This window comes from Propithecus coquereli, unplaced genomic scaffold (genome assembly GCF_000956105.1).
Source record: "Propithecus coquereli isolate 6110/MARCELLA unplaced genomic scaffold, Pcoq_1.0 Scaffold217, whole genome shotgun sequence".
Lineage (NCBI taxonomy): Eukaryota > Metazoa > Chordata > Mammalia > Primates > Indriidae > Propithecus > Propithecus coquereli.
This window is the reverse complement of record NW_012146856.1, coordinates 5,651,360-5,670,002: the sequence shown is the minus strand read 5'-3', so window position 1 is coordinate 5,670,002 and position 18,643 is coordinate 5,651,360.

Sequence of the window (18,643 nt, the reverse complement as noted above, 5' to 3'; positions counted from 1 at the left end):
CCTCATTTCCCCTGTGGGCTTCCTTCCTGGGACAAGAAATTGTTTTCTGGGTACACTCAACACTTAGGAGCTCCATGGCCCCTGAGTCCCAGGATGATGCGGAAGAGACTAAAGACTCATCCTATTCTAGTGGCCTTTAGAAACCTAAATAAAGCACCGAGAGCTGATTCAAACCTGAGAGAGAATAAAAAGATGCAAATGTGTGGAGGAAAAAGCTGTCTTCACCACCACACCTAATAAATAATTCCATTCCTACATTTAATAAGCATCCGCTATATGGCCTGTGTTATGCTAAGAACTGAGATGGCAGGGGTGAAATCAAACATGTCCTGTCCTTGTGAAGCTACAATCAAAGGCGGTGGGAAGGATCTACCTGCTTTGCAGCTTTTGACATTGACCAAACACATTTTGGACTTTACTAGGACTCAATTTCTAGTTCAGTTTGACCAGCCTTAGCCAACCAAACATGCCTCCCTGAGACTTGCATCTTTGCTGTGACCCTGAGAAACAGGCACAGTGGAGGTGACAGCTTCGAAATCCCAGGCTTAGAGGGTTATGGTCCTCAGTGGCAGCATGCAGTCTCCAGGGCTGAGCTACGACATCCTCTGCTCAGCTATGGTGGTGGCCGCGCCCTCACATGATGGCTCTGGGGTGGTTACTGGCCATGTTCTTTTTTCCTGCTTTTTATCTAGGCCTGGTTCCCTAGCACTCTGTACAACTTTATGAGCTACCCAATACCCTTTCAGTAATTTGCTTGCAATTTAAACAAACCGTAGTCAGTTTCTGTTATTGCTTCCTGTTTGTTATTTCTTGCTATTAAGAATTCTATCTGATAAAAAATATGGTGTGTATGTGCATGTATGTATGTATACAACTCTCTATAAAATGTTAAATTATAAAAATGTTAAAATGACGAGGATCTACTAGAATATATACTTCACAAAAGCAGAACTTTCTGTGCTGATTTCTCTGTTGTACCAGACATTCCATAAATATTCGTACAGTGAATGAATGAATGAGCGAATGAATAGAATTTTGTTATTCGAATACCTGGATGCATACAGCTTGGGTTAACCTTTTCACCAGGTGGTGAATTTGGACCCCCACGAATTTTCACATAAACTATCTACTCATATTTTAAATAACTTGGCAGCCGTCTATTTTCAAATCTCCCAGAAATATGCAAATACTTGACATTACTGAGTCTGAGTTGCAGTCACGCTGATAGCTCATAATGCCTGAGGGAAATGCTGATGTCCTCACCTCTGCACACCCCAATCTTCTAAAGAATAGTCTTCCTCTCTTTCTGGGGCAAATGCAAACCTCAAGGCAAACCTTAAAGCCCCCTGCATTACTGAGATGGGGTGCTGTCGGTTTGACTGCAAGGAAAAAAAGGAGCAGGTTTCTGCTAAATAATCTGTGATGCCCTTAATGTCGCTGTTTTGTTCCACGTTCCTTACTCACGTAATGTGGAGGTGTGGGAACACCCAGGGCTGTGCATAGATTCCACTGCTTTTGTTCTGCACACATTACACTGGGAAAGAGCGGTAAACAGAAGCCAAACTCTGGCTCTGCAGCCTGCTTGCTTACTGCACGACAGCACCCATCGCCGGCTGTCACCCGCCAAGCTCCCGCCTGCACAGCCAAGCAGCAGATGTTAAGTGAGCCTTGCCTACATCCTCACCAGTGAGAAGGCATCTATCAACTTGCTTCCCAGTCAGTTGGCATCAGTTAATGAGCACTTTATGACACTCTGAATAGTAACAGTAGAACAAGCTGGCAAGCCTGAGCTTATAAGGATTATCCATAGTTTTCTTTAAAAAAAAAAAAAACTTGGCCTATTATTTCAGTTAAAGTAAAAATTACTCATATAACTGGAGATATTACCTTTGGCAATCAAACTCATTGTATGGACATAATGGCTGAGATCTATCTTTCCTTCTGATTGCCTATTACTTCAGTGCTGGGAAATGCACTTTTATTTATTTTTTTCACCAAAATTTGAATACATTTGAGGAAGGTCTCTTGAATAGTGGAGAAACTTATTCTGCAGAAATAATTTTCTAAAGCCTTTTATTTGGAGAAGGGTAATTTAAAATACACACATAGACACACACTCTGCCTTATTTATTTCACCCTGTAATTATATTTTTACATGATTGCTTGTCTATTTTCTCACTTTAAAATGGAAATTAAAGGTCTGATGACTTGGGTTGATTTAATTCACCCAGGGAGAAGAGAGGAACTCCCACCTCAGTTCTGCAATTCAGAGTTTGTTACTGTGTCATTACTCAATCTATAGAATTATGGGATGTTGGGATCACTTGATTTTACCCAGGGTTTATTTTAGTTTTTAAATTACCCACTATGTAGTTATAAATCATCTGGGGGAAAAAATCATCCAAAGATATTGCTCTGACCAAGTCATGTACTTTCTTTCAGTGTGTTTTAACCAAATGTGAACAAAAATACAGAAATAAAGTTACTCAGGGCCAAAAGGAATTTGAGATATCATTGAGCTCGATTTTTTTTAACAGACGGGGAAACTGAGACTCAAAAGGGAACAGAATCCAAAGTCACTTAAAGAGCAGGAAAGCGCCGCTGGCTCTTGCTTTCTCTACCTGGCCCTTGGCTCTTCCCAGATTTATCGACTTTCAGTTCCGTTGGTTACTTTTTATCATGATCTTTGTGAATAAAATGGAGGCTCACTGTGAGAAGCAGATTGCTAGCTATGGGGGAGGAATGAACTCTCTGAGGATATTTTCAAAAATATGAACTGAGACTACATACTCACATACATTTGGGCAACCTTGAATTGCATCTACCTTTCGCTTGGTATGAAGTGGCATCTTGCCAACAGAATTTTCACTTTAATGGAGGCTACACACACGTCCTACTCTACTACCACATCGGGCCCCAAACATTATTAGAGATACATCTATTGGTTTCTGATATAAATGTCTATCTTTGCATTTCCTAATGTCCAGATTTTTCTCCCACAATTCCTCTTCCCAAACTCTGCTAAGATTTTATTCACCTTTAAGGCTAAAATGAATTGATGCCTTTTCAAGGATGTTCTACCTAGTCCTTTCTTTCTAAATACTTATATTCTACTTAGAAGTAGAGTTATAGAGCATCTATTTTCTTCTGTAGCCCTCAAAGCTTCTAACATTTGTTTATCAAACATTTGTTAGTACCAACTAACACAATTTCTCACACTGTGATAGTCACTTAATAAACATTCAATAATGTTGCATTAATGAATGAATAAATGAATGACATCTATAAATCAATCCAGGACCATTCACTAGAGAGCAAATCCTATATCTATGGCTACCTCCTGGACTATCCATGCCCTGGTTTCTGTATCATCTTAAGCAGCAGGTGTGCCCTATGCCATACAGTGTATGCTACATCAAAATTGGTCTCTAGAATCTTTGGATTGTTCTAGCTCCAACTGAACTGTACGGCCCAATTTATCTTATATTCAACTTCCTACATATTTTCAATATCTTTGACTTTCAATACAAGTCCTTCATTCCCCCATGTATGATCTTTCCTCTCTCTTTAGAGCTAATAATTAATCTTCCTTCTCCAAATCTTTGCAGAGCTCTCCCTGCTACTGTATTATACCTTTGACTTCTTTATGCCAGACACCAAATATCTTCTCACATGCAACATGTGATTAAATTAACTCAATTTCTTCTAAGAAAAACTATCACACTTCCAACTGTACAGTGTTTGTCCAGCTCTTATACAACACAGTAACACTTTTCCTAACCAAAGTCACTAACAATACTTTGTTCCAAAATCATGATTTCTTTCATACTTGAAGCCATTGTTCCTTTGGCCAATGCTGATTCCTCTTCTGGAGCAGGCACTGCACTACCTTCTCAGAGGTAGCAAGCTGAATGGGAAACAGCTCCCGCCCGGCAGGCCCTCGCAGTGTAAAGAGGATGGCGTGCATGTAAGGAGATCATTTGGACAATTTGAAGAGCGCTTGACCACGGAAACCACCAGGACTGTGGGAGCATGAAGCCGAGTACCAATCTCAAAGTGGCGTTCAGCAGGTCATGCCTGAATTAATTTTTTAAAATGTGGTAATTAGTTGTAGAAGGTGTGGGAGGGTTAAATGTGCTTAATGCATCTTTGTATCTTCTCAAAGCATCCAACACGAATGTCCAATAAAAACTCAATGATTGAATGATGAATCTACATATGCTCTTAATCTTCCATTAATACCATTTTAGTTCAAATATGGGTTTACGCCTCGTATTTCTGTAATATTTCTATAATAGTATTTCTGCAATATATCTGTAGTATTATGTACTATTTATGTAATACATATTTCTATGATAGTCTCTCTGCCTTCAGTATCTCCTCCTATCCCTATCCGACGTTCATTTTCTAGGTTTACATCTGATTAATCTCACCAAAGCAGCACTCTTTTTGTGCTAATCCCTGAGGCCTATTCAATAAGCTCCAAACTGCATAACCAAACATTCCAGGTCCCTATACTGAGACCCCAATTTATTTCTCTAAATATTACTTTTCTGCACAAACCATCTGCAGCCGTCAATTTAGTCTGCACCTTTTTCCCTGAGATGCATTGTTCAGATCTTCAAAGTGTACAAAGCTCTTTTAAGAAGTTTATAATAGCAGAACAATAGATCAGTAATAAGGAACAGCGGGTTCCTGGGAAGACGTTCAGGAATGCAAAGGCCAGGATATGACCAGAATGAGTGAGGGAGGACCAGAAATGCCAGTGAAAGGTATTTTCTTTGTTTACTCAAATTATATGGAAATTTTTTGAGTTTGCAAAACTGATCAAGGACAAGTTTTGCAAAATTTCCAGCACTTTTCACTTCTTAGTTTTCTCAAAATGCTACAAAAAGACATTTTTCCTTTTTTATATTTGTAGCTCTACTTCCTGCATCTGAAAGAGCAAAGGCAGCCTGAAAACACAAATATAATAGAGGAATAATATGTCAACAATTTTCAACCGTGCTAGTAACCAGTGAAATTGAAAGCAGGGGCTTCAAGTGTTATCAGCGTTGACGATTCAGTCTGTGTTAATGTCTGCTTTCTGCTTCGCTCCTAACAGCCTCTCCATTCTGCTTCCTGCACCTTCACCTCGGTGACTACTGGAATCTGAAAAAGCCTTAATTTTTCTTTGGTTGCAGCAACTCATCTGCAAACATGGAACTTTCACCTTTATTAATCCCCTCCTTTTCTGTTGCTCTGTAATTGAATTATGGCGTGATCTGTAATCTGCCTCTTCATTCTCTGGCTTTCACTATGATACAACAATATTAAAATTGTTGGATAGGAGTTGGTCATACATTTTGTAGATGAGCGAAGTCAGTGAAGATTTATTATATCCACGCACATGCGTGTGCACAAACACACACGTGCACACCCACAGAAAGCAAATTTCTTTCTAGAACAAATTTTACAGCTGTTATGGAGTAGTAGTGGGATTCAGTATATGCCGCACCATGATATGCCTGTAGGAGACCAGAATATGCCTTTTTGGCCTAAGGATTATTTTGAGCTGATTAATCTGGGAAACAGCAGACATTAAAAAAAGCTTTAAAAACAGAGTAGAAGTCATTCCTTTGTAAGAGACATTTCTACCTATAAAGGAAACTTCCGTTTGTTAGGGTGTCTCCCTCTCTGTACCAAGAAGAGAAGGATGATGGCTCTAAACTACCAAAAACGCTCATCACAGGAGAGGGCAGGGACAAACCCGCATAACAAACCTTACCCCTGCTTGCCCTGCTTTTCCCAGACACCTCTTCATTACTGTCCCCTCACCCCCAACACTCTGCTTTCTTTGTTTCAGTGAACCATTTTAACCTGAGCTCAAGTCACTTCTTGGAGCTTTACTCATTTTTCCCTGGATTTCTCTCATGTGTACATGAGGTATACGTGTTACTAGACTTTTGTTTTATCTTGTGAATCTCTTTTGTTACAGGCGTTTGTTCCAAGTAAGGACTATGGAAGGTAGAGAGAACATTATTTTTCCTCCCCTGCAGGAGATGGTATAGCAGGCAGCAGGCCCCAAACACCGCGAACCTGGGATTCCACTGCATTCATCACTCATAGCACTCAGAGGCTATGTATGCTCTTCTCCACTTTTCCCTCCTCCTCTTGACTTTTGGGGCTCAGAAACCAATACCCTAAAATATGGCATTTTGACACACTGAACTGAGGAACCTCAAGGTCTCTCTGACCTTAACCCACCCTCCTCCATCTCTCCTGAAGAACAAGATGAAGTTGTCCTCCGAAGTTCATTTATGTGTCAAAAGTCTGACCCACCAAGGAGAACAATTTGTTTTTTTTCCTTCCCCTCCCTGTTATCTCATTATCTATTGCAGACAAGAAGACCAAGAATGTAACCACATCTGAACAGACACTTCCACAAGATAATGTCTGTCTCTCAGATTCACTCAAATTCCAAAGAGAACTATTTACAAATTAATCTCTGTTCTCTATCTATTGAACCATTTAATCTCCCTAGTAATCATTTATTGCCCCACAACAGAATTCCTCTTCTCCCCTCTCCATAACCTGTTTGGCTAGGATCCAAGCCCCTCATTCTTTCTGTACTCTCAGGATGTATAAGCTGAGAGTACAGTCTTCATTCTGGGGGTTCAAGCTGGGGGTTAAGTCTTCATTCTGAAGGCTCTCATGTACACATAAATAATAAATTTGTTTGCCTTTTCTCCAATTAATCTGTCTTTTGTGAGTTGATTTTTCAGTGAATCTTCCAAGGGTAAAGAGGAAACTTTCCCTCTGCCCCTACAACCGTGAGCTCCTGGAAGGGAGGGAATGTAACTTTCATTTCTATATCTCCCTCCCAACCTACTTTTTGCATGTCACAAATGCTTAATAACTCTGGGCTGATGGAGTAATGGGCTATTTTTTTGAATTGAGAACTAGACGTGATTTTATGCTTACAACTTTCTCTAAAGCAGAGATTCCAAGCTCTTGTTTTATAATATTTCTTTCTCCACATTCTTTAGGGCATCTCTAAATTATTTTAAGGTTGTTAACTGAAAAATCATGAAGTCTATAAATTTGGAAAGAAGAACTTTATTTCCTAAAAAGAGTTGCAATCTGCAGGCTGTGAAATGGAGCCTCCAGTCAAGACTGAAAGCAGGCATTTAGAGGAATGAAGGGTGGAACAAGAATTTAGGCTAAATAGATTGACTAGATACATATATTTAACAGGTTATAGGAGGAGCTATGAATATTCATGAAGGGGGATTATCCACATACATGGTAAGAAAACATATATCATATATCCCATGTTCACTTTGGGGTGGAGACTTAACATTAATCTGAAGTAAGATTAGGCCTTATATGTCAAAAAGTGAAGCAGAAGGCACAAAGGCACTTTGTGCACAGCCTCCATAATTCAGCCAGCACCAGTCGATGGTCGGTGGGCATTATAAGGAAGGAATACCTTGTGAAAATAGTCAGCTGTCATGTCAAAATGCAATAAACGAAGTGGAGTCTGGTCACAGTGTCAGATGGTCGGTCAAAGTCAGTGGAGAAGTGAGACTTCCAATCTTTGTTTTCCCAGGGCTGGTTTCCATTTAACTCTTAAAAAAGAAATCTAGTATCAGTTAGTAAGGAAGGGGGTGTACTGAGGCGTGGCTGACCTCTCGTCCTATCATGGTTTATAAACTTAATTTTTATGGAGTCTTCTTGGCCATGGGGATCCATTCAGTTGGTTGGGAGGGCTTAAGATTTTATTTTTATTTCACAGGATATTTTGAGAAATTCTGAAATAAAAGTTTTATATATTAGTATAAAAAAAAAAGACCTAGGTTCCATTTAATTTTATTTAGACAAAGGTGTGCTTTTGCAAAAATAAATTTCCAGAAAAAATACCAGAAAAGAGTTAACATGGCCTTTCATGTCCACAGTAGATTTTATTCTCGTGTGTATACACATACATACACCCAAACACACACACACACACACACACACACACACACACACACACACACACACCAGGCCACACACATACTCCTGTTCCCCATGATCAGATATACTGGCTTTCTGTATATTTGGCTGAATCCAGGAGTGTAGGCATGAATCAAAGGAAAACTCACTTGACAGTAGATTCATTTCCTGGCCATAAGATAATAAACATATATTCAAGCTCTCTCATAATTAGAAAAATGTAAATCTTAATAAAATGAGATGCCAGCTGGGCATGGTGGCTCACACCTATAATCCTAGCACTTTGGGAAGCTGAAGTGGGAGGATCACTTGGGCCAGTAGTTTGAGATCAGCCTGAGCAACAAAGCAAGAACTCTTCTCTACAAAAAATAATAATAATAATAAAAATTAAGCAGGCTGGGTGGTGCACCTGCAGTCCTAGCTACTCTGGAGACTGAGCTTGAGCCCAGGAATTTGAGGCTGCAGTGAGTTATGATCATGCCACTGGACTCTAGCCTGGGTAACAGAGTGAGACCCTGTCTAAAAAAAACCACAAAAATATAAATAAATAAATAAGATGCCATTTTTACTTGTCAGACTGATGCTTTATAAAACAAAACAAAACACCCAGGGCTGGTAAGAATGAGAGATGTTGATATAAAAGAGGCTGAAACATAAAATATGATTCGAAGAGTTTACTTCTAAGATGAGGACAACTTCCCAGAGACTCAGATCCAAGTAACCTTGGATCTGAGCTCTGTTTGACCTTTATTACAAGCAGATTTTTAAAGGCAAAAAATGGGGACAGGGAGCAGACTGATACAAAGTTTTTTTGCCATGAATTCTCATTGGTTTATAGAAATAACATTAATTAGTAATTGGCTATACATTGTTAAGCTATAAGATGTGGGTTATAGTGTCTGATGTGGCATTATGAGATTAATTTATGGCTACTCGTGGCAATAGCAAGCAGTTTTAAGACATGAACACATAGCTCAAAAGGAGGAAGGGAAGATGTGATTGCTGCCTCATTTTAATGCTTCTCTGGGCCTGATAATTTGCAAGGGCTCACATTTCTCAGATAAAAGTTCTTTTCTTTCCTCAGAGGACATGAGTACTTTCATGTATTGTTGGTGAAAATGCATTTTTGGAAGGCAATTTTTACACACCCATTAACTACAAACAACTTCAAACAATCTTTCCCACAGAACGCATACAAATGCATAAAAAATGTATCTATAGCGGTATCCATTTCAGGATAGTTGGACTTAGCCAAAATAACAAATAATAACAAGTCTGCATGTGCATCAATAAAGAACATTTAAATAATTCACAATGCATTCATGCAAAGAAAGTAAAAAAGAGAGTAAAAAGGCCTTTATGCATTAATTTGTCCATATGTATATTTAAGCAAAATTCATGACAGAACAATATGTGTAGAATGATCTCTCTCTCTCTCTGTGTACATGTGTGTGTGTGTATTGTGTGTGTGTGTATATATATATATACACACACATACAGATTTCTTCATATATATTTATAGAAAGGAACACTGTTAGTTGTAGGCATTAGTATTGTAATTGCCAATAAGGACCAAGGGAAAAGTTCCCCTTTGCCTTCTGAAATTTCACTGAAAAATCAACTCAAAAAGGGCAGATTAATTGGAGAAAAGGCATACAAATTTATTTAATGTGTACACAGGAGCCTTGAGAATGAAGACCCAAAGATACAGGGGAAATTGTCCATTTGTATGCTTAAGCTGAACAAAGTATAGACAATTATGCGGAAATATGATTGGACAAACAGCGTATACTCTAATGATAATAGACTGGGTGGAGAAACTGGGGAGGCCTGACTGTCTAGATTCTTCTTGACCTTTCTGAGCATGTATTCCTTTCTTCTGGGTATGGGACGGGACCCTCTCTAGAATGGAGGTCTTATGACCTACAGTCAAAGAAGGCAGGTCAGATAATTTCCTTATGGCCAGGTTTTACATAGAAAGGCAGAGGGAAATTTAGAGTAACATTTTTAGGTCTTATGGCTGGCTTTGGGCATAAAGGGTCTGGTTTCTGTGACCCACCTTGCAGAAGAGGGATTCTATTTTCTATGGCTAGCCTTGGAGGAGAATGGCAATGGGAGACAGGAGGGCAGGAGAAGGTCAGAGAGAAATCTTTTCTTCTGAGGCTGATTCTCAGGCTTCCATTTTGGGGTGTTGTTTTGTGAGTTCCAACACAATCTAAGTTTAAAGTGAAAAGAGGCAATATAGGCACTTTTCTTTACAGGGTAAAAGCCAGTGAAAATATGCAGGGAAAATTTCTGGAGATTTCTTATACACATATGTTTATATTGCTTTCTGAATTATAAAATAATCCCTTAATTGGTTAAAAATCAAGGGTGCTTTAATTTAAATAAAAGCATTCAAATAATAATGTACTTCGGACATTGGCAAATTATATTTACTCTTCTTAGTCCAAGTGTAGATTAAAGCTGTTCTCTGAAGTTCCCTTATCTACCTAAAGTCTGGACCCCTTAAATAAAAAAACAAACAAAATAAACCAACCAAAAAAACAATGACCTCTGATCCCATCCCTGAGTGTTCATTCACTGAATTCATATCGCAGGAAGAAAGGCTGAAGTCTGCTAACACACCAAGACAGATTTTGTCACAAAACGTTGTCTGCTCTGGGGGCCCAGCAGACTTTGTCCCAGGCCATTGTATGTTCTTCAAGCCCATTGAATTTCCCTAGAAATCATTTAATACTCCCCCAAAATCATCTACACTTCCCCATTTCCCTTTCCCCCAAGTATAAGGGTATATAAGCGTTTGTACCTCCTTGGGTGGTAGGTTAATTACTCTGAGATATTCTTCCCCTGTGCATTTTAATAAATTTTTATGCCTTTTCTCTTATTAATCTGCCTTTTGTCAGTTGATTTTCAGCAAACCTTCAGAGGATGAAGGTAAAGTTTTCTCTTTACCCCTACAAAGGTTAATGAACTTGTCTTTTTATTCTCTAGGTATTTCTTTTAGAACCACCAACTTTAATTTCAATCATCTGTGCAGTTACTAATTGGGAAGAATTTCACTTGTCCCAGTTATATTAGGCTGGGTTGATTCTCAAAATTGATGTTATCCTATAAGTCCTGTAAGCCCTAGAGTTTCCCTTAGTCTATAGAATCCCAAATACCAGGCATTATTGTGGTGGGGAAAACACCAATTAATGCAAATTCCACTAATTACGATCTCAACTCACCAAAAATATTTGCTAAAAAACAATTTAGAAGCAGACAAAAGATCATCTTAATAACAAACACATTCGTTTCAGAGGTTGGCCCATGAAATCCCTATATATTTGTGAGCTTCCTGCAATCCAGGCCAGTGATCCTACTGGTGAAGATGGAACTGTCACGCAGCATGAGCACTGAAAACAACTCAAGTTAGACCTGGAAGATCAGGCTTGGAACCCAATCTCCTTATTTCTTCTCGTGTTACAATGGCTAAATGATTTTGACTCCTTTAGTTAATGCTGCCACAAAGAGTTTGCAGAGCACTGAAGATGTTTACTGAAAATTCCTTACACGAGCTATGCATTCACAAATGAACCCACAGAATTCATTCACAAATAGTTCTGAGTGCCTCCCACGCCTGGCACGTGCATGAAGAAGTTTATCCTCGGATTACTATCTAGAAGGTAGGGAAGAGGGCAGTGGGGAGGCACACAGGAGACCGGACAACTGCAAATATGTTTGGCGGCCTCCACGATCTGATCATCAGGTAATAGCTATTATTATGGCTTCCTTAATATTATACTAAATCTTTAGGAGGCAAACAAGGATCTAATCACAATGGCTACATTACATTTATCTGTAAGGTGGGGACAAAGGGCAGTGGAGACTCGAGTCAAACATTTTAACAAGATTTTCAAAGCAGAATTTTTTAAAATTTGTGATTGATACGTAGTCATTGTACATATTTATGGGGTACAGGTGATGTTTCAACATGTGTATAAATTGTGTAATGACCAAATAAGGGTAATTAGCATATCTATAACCTTAAACATTTATCATTTCTTTGTGATGAGGACATTCAAAAACCTCTCTTCTAGCTACTTTTTTTTTAACGTGGTTTAGCTTTAAGTTTTAACTAAGAAATTTAGCTAAGCAAGGCCCTCATTCACACTCTCCAAGATGTTATCAGAATGCTTTCTCTGGTTGTGATTAAAAGATGGTTGAAAAATTGAGAAAAAAATGACGTGAGACCACTTTCCTTAAGTGAAAATTAGATCCGATCTCCATCCTACACAAAATACATGCTATGTTTGCAATATTCTTTAATCTATGGTAGGTTTATATAAAAAGTAAACAAGATATTTTACAATCCATATTTAGTGCTGTGCTTATACAATTTGAGATTTTATGAATCATCTTCATTATGCATTTAAACAGTTCATAAAAGTTATGAGTCCAATGTATTTACCCCTTTTTGTCGTTGTAAACCTTCAACTGCAATGGCAGTGAGAGCAAAGGAGCCAGAATGTGCATGTTCAATCCAGAGTCTTCCCACCAACCTCTGCTTGAATTTTGCATGAATTAACAGAAATGAATTTGCAGCGTTTTATTTCTTGGTGTAATGGAGCTCAAGTATTTCATAAAGTGTAACCATACAGCAAATTCTGAGCTCATTTTAGAATAATTAGCACATTGATGTTACTTGTGTAGTTAAAAGGAAATGTGAAAATTTCTCCATTGTAAGCACTTTTTGAAGGCTCTCTGTTCTCTAAAGTGAGCAATCTTTCACTCTGAAGAATGCTGGAAGCTCCATCTTCCCTATATTTCATCTTCTTCCTCTTATACCTCAATTAAAATACTAGTGCTTATTCAGACAAGTCTTAATTACAGGCCCAGAGCAAGTGAAAGAGCCTCTGTAGATTAAACTGGTAATTTTTTAAAATGATGTATTTACCTCAAGTTACTCCTGCTCAGTCCTTTGAATAATTAAGGCTCAGCCAAGGGAGACCTAAAATCCGTACCTTAAAATGTCTTCATTTAGCATTCTCACCAAAATTTGACATTCTCACATCTCTTTCCCCAGCTCCTCCATAAAAGGAAAGCCACCCTCCTGGAAGAAGGAAGGAACCAGCAATCACTGAGTTTCTGCTCTAAGGCAGACACGCTGCTATGGGAGGCCCATCACACTCCCATTTCTTTGAGTGTTTGCATCATTCCATGGGGTCCAGGTAGCCATCCCTGTTTTGCAACTGAGGGGAGGAAGCCTCAAGAATGTTAGGTGGGCTTCCCAGAGTCACACAACCCAACCAGGACAAAGGGAAGATTTCATTCAAATTGGTCAAAGTCTGGACTCTAGTCCTTGCCACATTCTGTCCCAGCCCAAGGAGAATGACAACTTAAGGTAACAGAGGCTACTTAGACAGTTCTTAACTTTCTCTGTGGATAACATCATCTTTTTGAAACCTAAAGGTAGCTTTTAAGCTATCTTACAGGCCCCGCAGTCCAGCAGATTGATTAGCCCACCCAGACAAGCAGCCCAGACCTAGAAACTGACTCAGCTGGAATTGTGACCCCAGGGACTGGAGCAACACAAGAAGATGATTTCGACATCCCTATAATTTTGCCCCAATTAACAAACCTAATTGCCTAATCCCTGGCCTGTCAAACTATCTTTAAAATTGCTGTCTCCCAAATTCTCAGGGAGGCAGATTTGAGGAATTTCTCCCATCTCCCCTGTAGCACTCTGCAGAATAAAGACTCTTTCTCAGCTGTAAAACCTGCTGACTCAGCATATTGGCTTCTTGGGTGGCGGACGAATGAACCTGGTTGGGCAGCAACATTCTTACAGGTCTACAGTAACCATGAGAACTAGACAAGGAAAGTAGATACTTTCATGAGATGCATGTAAATCCAGGATCTAGTGAGATATATGCTAAGACCAGAAATTTTATTTTGTTCACAGATGTCACCCAAGCACCTAGTAACTGGCACAGAATAGGTGCTTAGCAAATACTTGTTAAATGGGAGTTTGGGAACATCAAGGAGGAACATATCTCACAGATTTAGTGGAGGGAGTAGGGTGTGTGAAGATTTCTGGAGAAAGTTCTAAAGAAAAACCAGAAAAAGAATAGTTATTCTAGTGGTAAGGAATAGTATGTGCAAAGGCCAGCAAGAGATAAGAGAGTCTGGTCTGGGCATCTCCTTTTCTGGGAAAGAAAACATATCCACATTCTACCAGTTTAGACTATAGAGGCCAAACACAGAGGTTAGACAAAGAGGCAAAAAATACAGGGAACAATGTTGTTTTTTACAAGGAGTGTACAGGATGGGCAACCCTCTGGGGCAGATTGCTGGATCTCTGTTGCTCAGACAAGTCTGTTGGACTAAAGCAAGATTTTCAAAGAATATTTCAAGGATTAATTTCTTAAGTGAATTTAGAAAATGTTGGGGGTGATATTTTGGTATAAAAATAAATATATATTTGGTTTTCATCCCTGATTCCTTGCAAAGGCTTCTAAAACCCTTGGAATTCCCTGAATAGTGGGGGTGAGAGGCACATCTTTTGTTACTTAGGCTGGGAGGTAAGTTAGAGACTGGTTGCCAAAGGAACCAACTACATGATTAGAGAGTTGGAACTTTGAACCCCACCCTCAACCTCTGAGGATTGGAAAGGGGCTGGAGATGAGTCATTACCAAAGGCAATGATTTAGTCAATAGTGCCTGTGTGATGAAACCTCCATAAAACCCCTGAGCAGCAGAGGTCAGAGTGCTTTTGAGTTGACGAACGCACCGAAGTGCTAGAAGGCGGTACACCTGGGGAGGGCATGGAGGCTGCACGTACCCCCCTCATACCTTGCCCCATGCATTTCTTCCAGCTGTTCCTGATTTGGATTCTTTATAAAATAAACTTGTAATAGTAAGTAAACTGTTTTTCTGAGTTCTGTGAGCTGTTGTAGCAAATTATAGAACCCAAGGAGGGGATTATAGGAACCCCCAATTTATACCCAATCAGAAGTATCGAAGAACCAGGACTTGCAACTGGCATCTAACGTGGCAGCGGTCTTGTAGGACTGAGCCCTTCACCTTTGGGGTCTAAAGCTAACTCTGGGTAGTTAGTGTCAGAATGGAATTGAATTGTTGAACATCCAGTTGATGTCTGGAGAGTTGAAGAATTGGTTGTTGGTGTGGAAAAAATCCACACATTTGGTTTTGAAATGTTTTGGGGGTAAAAACAGATCACAGTAGTACTGGGATAAGCAAAGTTTTTTTTTAATTTACTACAGGATAATTTATAATAATGTATAAATTCATCCAGATGGAAACATTCCATGCATTGTTTTTAAGCTTATTTGATTACAGGAAGTAACTTAGCAAACCAGTTTGCAAAACATTGAAGGAAAGGCATTTTGCAAGGTGAGCTATAAATCTCAAATCTTGCTCCATTCATTGTTCAGTTCTGGAATTTGCTAGGTGGCTGTGGAGCAGTAAGTTCTAGATGCACACATGTGCAAGATATATAGGTTTTTTCATTACCCCCTGCCATGTTGGCTAAATCTCACCATCTTGGTTTGAGCTTTAGATTTTCATTCATCCACTCCTACTTGCTTCACATACTTACCGGGAATGGGTATTTTGCCAATCCTACCCTATATTACTGGAATCCCACCACTATACCTAATTCTAAAAAAACGTCCTTTCAAATGACTGAAATGTATTTCGGCATGCTCTCAGAATGTTCTTACTGTCAGAGACGCCCACCCCTGGCTTACAGGGAATACTGCTCTCTTAGTGCTTTCTCTTGTTCTGGGTCTCCTGCAGAAGTCAACCCCTTGTATATATCAAATGGTTGTAAATCACACCTAAACTTACTACCTATGTTTGAATAACACTGTTTGAAAAACTACTGACCCCCCCACTTTGGAGGCTGACCCTTTAATAAGGTCTGAAACGTCAACTCTGGACTTCCTCTTCTGGGCATATTCTCCCCCGCCCCACCTCCCACCATGTTGTCATAAGCCATCTCGATTTGAAGCTAAAATACCCAGAACAATTGAAGAGAGAAAACAGGCACAAACAGTTCCTAACACATTTACCTTCCAGTTCCTTACACATTTATTGACTTTCATTTTTTTCCTTCCTGATCATTGCTAGGTGGCTAACATCCACAGGAGGTGGGGACAACACGTTGTCTTCATATCCAAATTGCCTTTTCTTCAGATGAGGGTTCACTGTCCTCGGTCCTTCCAATGCAGGCCCAACGTAGGCGACATTGCTGTCTTAAGTCACAGACAGTAATCTTCAGCTCTTATCTTCCCAACTGAAAGCTCCTTGTACTCCTTATTCAGATATTTTTGAGTAGGTTTTAGATAAGCTTCAAGGCCAATTCTGGGCATCCGATAAAATGATCCTCAAAGGCTGTTGCTTTTTGCTAAATTTCTATTAAGTGTCTTATAGACATTGAGGCTTTTCCTAGAATATTGGTTTCTTTAGCCAAATTTAATTTAAAATTCACAGAGACTCACTCATACATACACACATTCACATACTTCCTCATTAATAAATTCTCATTGTTGGTCAAGTATATTTGTACTTTTGTTTTGTTTTTCTTTTAATGTTGTCTAGGCCAAAAGCAATAACGACAGCTTGTAGAATATTGCAATTACAAATCAAAACTCCCATAATTTGTGAAATATTGTGGCGATATTATAGTCAGAAAATTAATAATTTTCCTGAATTTAACCTATCAATCATCCATACATTCTTTCAAAATTTTGAAAAAAGTTATCAAAAGATATAATAGCAAAATGTTCACCAAAATATTAATATCCATACAGAACTGTGCAGAACTCTGATAAAAAGCTGACTTGTGGGTAGCTAATATTCAAGGCCTAAGAAGGACCTGCCACTCTGCCTGTGAGTCTACAGAGAGAGCCAGCTGGTACCAGTAAGGAAGGATACTGAGTCTATTTACAACCACGCCACAAGGAACCAGGGAGGAAAAGAGAAGGTTAGGTGACAATTCCAAGAAAGGCTACACTCAACTTAATTCTTCCATGTGCAGGTAAAAATCAAGAATCAGGGAGACTAGGTTGCTTCCTAGTAATTAAAATATAGGGATTCCTCCCATAATTATCTGCCCTCAATATGTAGGACCAATCTGATTAGCAATGCCTATTTTGGAATGGGATGTAAAAGCAGGAAAAGAATGGGTTTATGCACAGGTGCTGGCCAGGGATTACTAAATATCTCATTGGGAAAGAAACTCTATGGATACCAATAAAGTACATGGCTATTTTGGCAGATATTACACTGATGGTTTGAGTTATCAGGTGTCATTATAATTAGTTTTAGTATCAAAGAGAATTGACCTGTGGGAAAGAGAAGGTCTGTTCATGATCTTAAACAAAGCAAGCTATGATCTGGTCTTGGCCTGAATAGGAAATTTTAGGGGAGATGGGAGAGATGCTCGTGGAGACTTTGGGCTGCCAGGGCAACCTCTGGTCTCTGTTAGACGAGTCCCACATGGAGAGGCCGAAGCTGGGGATCATCTCAAAAGGGCAGAGCTTTGGAGTATATATGTGGCTACCTCAGATGCTGTTTTCTCATCCTGGGCTAACGATCATCAAATCAAAATCCTATTGCAGCAGGAAAATTTGAGATGGAAGGAAAATTTTTAAGATATTAGTGGTGTTTTTAAGCTGAACTAATACCAAAGGCATAAGAAGAGTGGACAAATGGAAAAAAAAAAATTGGAGAGGGAGTGGTCACAGCTTCTCTCTGGCCCTCTAAATATATAAGATTGAGACATGCCAAAGGCGGAGACAGCACACGGCTAAAGAAGGCCTAGGCCTCCTTCCCAGTTTAGGAGAGAATCACATGGCATAAACGTAGGTCGTTGCTCATCACAAGGTCTCTGAAGACACAGTCTAGAAAACGTCTGTGGTGGTAAGACGGCACTAAGTTGTTCCCAGGCCTCTGTTAGTCTTAGGTAAATCCTTTGGCAGAACAAAAACCACATGATAGGAGACTTCTGCCAACTCAGTTTAGGAGGATGGGTCATCCAGACAACTCGCCTAGGATGCCAGGCATCCTTGTGGGATAAGATGCTAAATAGAAAGTATTCAACTTTCTTGCTCCATTTAGTCTCTCAATTCTGATTTCTTTATGGAATCATGTAAGACTCTGTTACTGAGTTTTGTTTTTAACAGCAGTGTGGATTTAAGTAGTGTAAACTGGAATCTGGAAACATATTGCTAGGGATAAAATACTTTCCTGGCTGAGGATTTTGATATTCTTATATTTTTTTGATTTGATTCAGTAGAATTTTTTTTGTTTTTGAGATGGAGTCTCACTCTGTCGCCCCAGGTAGAGTGCAGTGGCATCATCATAGCTCACTGCAACCTCAAACTCCTGGGTTCATGCCATTCTCCTGCCTCAGCCTCCAGAGTAGCTGAGACTATAGGTGCATGCCACCATGCCTGGCTAATTTTTTCTATTTTGGGCAGAGACAGGGTCTCACTCTTGCTCAGGCTGGTCTCAAACTTCTGAGCAAAAGTGATCCTCCCACCTTGGCCTCCCAGAATGCTGCAATCTACAGTGTAAGTATTGAAACTCCATGAACTTCGAAACTATAAATTCTGTGATTTCAATTTTTAATTGAGATATATTTACATGCCATAAA